We start from the raw sequence: 4,509 nt of genomic DNA, 5'->3' as shown, positions 1-4,509 counted from the left end.
ACCATCTGTAAAACAGAAATTGTCATATTGGTCTCCTCTTTAAGTGTTTGATATGAGACATAAAAATATTAATAATAATAATTAATAAACTTCCAGGTACTTCTATTACATACAGAAATGCATAATAAGGAATTGTAAAAAATAAGTGTGATATCTCTAGTAGAGTTAGCTTCAGTAACTCTTCTAGCTGTCTCCTCACTCAGGTGCATAATATCTTTGCTCTTTGCACGTCATGAAACAGGACCTGCTAATCCCCAGTCAGGCAGGAGTTTTACAGAATAAAAACAAGTCTTTCTTTGAGACCCATATCAAATACAAGGTCCAAATCATAAAAAATTCAAAAAACTGTATCAATGGATAAATTTAGGCCTGTTCTAAATAGATGTTTTCCAGCTCCTGACCCCGAATCTTTTCTTAAAACTTGAACTCTGAAAACAAAATTATTTTTAGCTTCAAAATACTTGGCTAATTTTTTTTCATTTTGCTTAAGTTTTGTATGCCTTTGTGCTTCCTGTTTCTGGCAACAAGCGTGATTGAGAATGCCAAAGTGCTCTATTCAAATCATATGCTTGGCCAAATGAAAAGGGGAAAATACTCAAAATCATGCAAGACAGTCTTTTCTCATGAGTCTTCTGTTCTCATGAACTTTGTAGGCCAATTTTGGAAATGAAAGTTTATAATTGAAGACACATCAGATAAGGAAACAAACTTCTGGGATTCTCTCATTTCTCACTAATATTACTCTTCTTTCTAGACACAAAGCAGGACTGAAGGAAGAAGGAAACAACAAAAAAGAGCAGAAAGTCCAGAAATTAAAAAAAGAAAATGGAATGAAAAGATTCCTGAGCAGAATCAAAGTCCTGGCAAAAAAAATAAAAGCAAAAAATGATAATAGGAGGAAGGGAGTTGTTACTGAGAAGGCAAATTACAGAAGGGAGAAAGGAGATTAATTACCATAACAGACATCTATGTGAATGGTCATTTGTACTTTGCCTTTAGCAAAATAGCTAAATACATGAATAGCTACCTTAGTTTGAACACTTATGTTTAGACAAACAAAGCTGAGGGGAATGTTATTTAAAACATTTACTGTTTTCGTTATGCTTTTTTATGCCTTGGTATTTATTTTTTCTGCAACCATACAGATAGTATTTCAGGATCCTAATTTTTATGCACAAACATTTCATGGAATATATAAAATATATCTCAATAATTGTGATCTGCTCCCAGCAAATCTCTTAGTTAGGATAAAAAAATATTATTACAACTTCTAGATAAACACTGTAAATTCAATATTGTACTATAACATAAAGGAACACAGTTGCAGGTTAATCCAGTGTAGGAAAATAGAAAAAAATGTATATTCAGGTTAGCATACTTCACTTATACTCACACATCTATCTTCCCATGCACTGCAGTGTGTTGCTGGGAACTCACATATGTCCTGTGCACTTCTGTAGTTGTGTCAAGTTGCTTGATATAAAGAGTCTAATACATTTGCACATGGTTGGAACTTGGAATTACAGACACTTCAATCACATGGTTCTTATGTCAATTTATGAAATGATCCTAATATTTTCAATTTTCACAGCATTGCACAACTTCTAGCCACGACTTATCATTTTTAGTGGATATCAGGAAATTAAACCTCACAAATCAGTTTCAAAATGCTCTTCTTTAAAGTGCTATTGTTAATTATGTTCATGGGTACCTGCTGGGATTCTTTGCAGTGCTTTCTTAGACTCACAGATGGTTTTGATTTCTATGGATGATGCAAAGCTCTGTTCTTCTCATCAGACACTAACTTTATTTTCTTTGCTCTAGTCACAAGCCATTAAAATCTGTATTTTTTTTTACTAAAAAAACGTTCTTTTTATGACTAGATTGACATTATTTTAGTTAGTGTTTGGTGCAAATACAGTTCATGTTTTATTCTTCTGTTCTGAAAATTATGAAAAATAGCTATTAATGAAGGAAAACAGTATATCTAGTATATGCACTATATGCACTTTCATCTCTCTATGATATATATGGTATACGATATGATATGTGATGATATATTAAATATATAAAGAGCAATACAGAGACATTTGTAAATATTGCATATGAATATAAGTAGAAAGATATATCAATAATATATAGTAATAAAATCTTATGGAAATTAAATCTGCTCTTCTCTTAGATTTAACTTGAGGCAACCACAAAAAATGTAACTCCCTGCCTCTCCGCACTGGCTGTAATTCTTAATATTTGCACTGAGTAGTACAGGAAAGGCTCAGACAGTGATAGCTGAGAGTACTCCGTGGTTACTGGGAAAAAGTAAACGACATTATCTGTCTCATATATCACCCTGTCTACAAGCAACCACTTCTAACATGAGACTCTCTCCACTCATTTCTTGAAAGATGGAGTTTCCTGATACCGCTCTCATTTGCCATCACTCCTTTAGATATTACTGAAATATGTATACCACCTTCCCCAAACTGGTGAGCTGATAACAAAAGTGTTGCCCTCAAGTAAGGATCCACACATTCATCTCTTTTTTTCCCTAAGCCTTATCAATAACTTTTGTATGAATGAACAGGAGAACATTAGAACCATCAGTTAGTACATGAAATATTTCTCCTCCACTGTAATAACCTTCTTCTGCAATCCCTGAAAATAAATAAATAAATAAATGAAAATAAAAAGCAAATAACTTTGCATTACTTTTTGGAATTCACAGAAATGGTCCTACGGACTTGGGGAGAAGTGACTGGAAAGCTGTCTGATGGAAAATTACCTTGGTGTGCTGATGGACAGTCAGCTGAATATGCCCAGGTGGCCAAGAAGGACAATGGCATCCTGGCTTGTGTCAGGAATGGTGTGGTGAGCAGGACTAGGGAAGTCATCCTGCCCCTGTACTCAGCACTGGGGAGGCCTCACCTCGAGCACTGTGTTCAGTTTGGGGCACCTCAGTACAGAAAGGACGCTGAAGTACTGGAGCAGGTTCAAAGAAGGGCAACAAGGCTTGTAAAGGCCTTGGAGAATATGCCCTACGAGGAGAGACTGAAGGAACTCGGGCTGTTTATTCTGGGGAAAAGGAGGCTGAGGGGAGACCTTACTGCTCTCTTTCAATACCTGAAAGCTGCCTACAGCGAGAGCGGAGTTGGTCTCTTCTCACTGGTGACAGTTGACAGGGCAAGGGAAAATGGCCTCAAGTTACACCAGGGTAAGTTTAGGTTGGATATCAGGAAAAAACTCTTTACTGAAAGGGTTGTTAAGCACTGGAATAGACTCCCCAGGGAGGTGGTTGAGTCACCATCCCTAGATGTGTTTAAAAACCGTTTGGATGTGGTGCTCAGGGACATGATTTAGTGGAGGTTTGTTAGAATTAGGGTAGTTTGGTTAGGTTGTGGTTGGACTCGATGATCTTTAAGGTCTTTTCCAACCTGAGCAATTCTGTGATTCCATGATTCTATGATTCTATGATTTTTAGAGATACCAGAGTAGTATTGCAGAAATAGAAGATACTGCATGAGATCTAATCCCAACAGGGTCTTTATCTTCTCTTATCAATGTAATAAAATTCACAGTAAGAAAAATCTTTTCTTGAGCAGGTTCTCTTTTAGCCTGCCATAAATCTGTGCACTTTCTTTTAAGAAAGATATTTTTCTGAGTACCCAAAGACAGATTCACTCCCTTAGAAGTCAGGAATTTAATCCACAGCACACAAGGTGCTCAGGTAGTCAAAAGGAAAAACAAGCCTACCCTGGTCCAGTTCTCCAACTCACCTCTCATGTGAATGGCAAGGCATTTGTGGGAGAAGGCTTCCCTAAACATCTGTTTTTGCCATGAACCGGAGTTAAGAAAAGTTATTCCTTCCCTTAATTACTTCAGTTTTATGCCTACTGCTGGATGGGATGAATCCAGGCCCTGCTGACTCTGAAAGGCTCACAAGCCAGCCACTGCTTTGAGGTGCATCTGTCTGTGCTTACACTTGGAGAGTGCCAAAAATAGCAGTCTGGATCTCTAGAGTCTGCATTCTAAAAACATAGACCAAAAACAGTAAGTTTTGAAGTCAGAATGAGCTGAGTCCAATAGATGAGACAGATTAAAATAAAAGGTTAGAAAATAAAGCTGCCCTTTGGCAAGTAGGTCCTTTCACCAGTCTTTTCTCTGGCCAATAGCTTTCTCCTAGTGCCCCAGGTTGCAGCAAATTCTAGGAGGTCTTCATGGGGTCCACTGGAAGGCCTTCTTCCAATCACCTAAAAGACGTGGTTTATCTATATGTTCTCTAAGCCCTCTGTAAAAGTTCCCACGTATAAACACAGCAGGATCTTGTCTGCTGCCTCCCTCATACTCTCAGGGTGGCAGACCCATCTTCTACTCCAGGTGCTACTCTCAGAAGTGCATGTCTACATACTCAAAAAGAAATCTCCTCCTCCTCCCAGAAGCTTCATCTAATCAAGAGTATGACATAAGGGATAAAGAAAGCAGAGGTCTCCACTTTTTCTAGCAGAAAAAAAA

This window comes from Meleagris gallopavo, chromosome 2 (genome assembly GCF_000146605.3).
Source record: "Meleagris gallopavo isolate NT-WF06-2002-E0010 breed Aviagen turkey brand Nicholas breeding stock chromosome 2, Turkey_5.1, whole genome shotgun sequence".
Classification (NCBI taxonomy): Eukaryota; Metazoa; Chordata; class Aves; order Galliformes; family Phasianidae; genus Meleagris; species Meleagris gallopavo.
The sequence above is the reverse complement of the archived record's forward strand: the minus strand, read 5'-3'. Positions refer to the sequence as shown.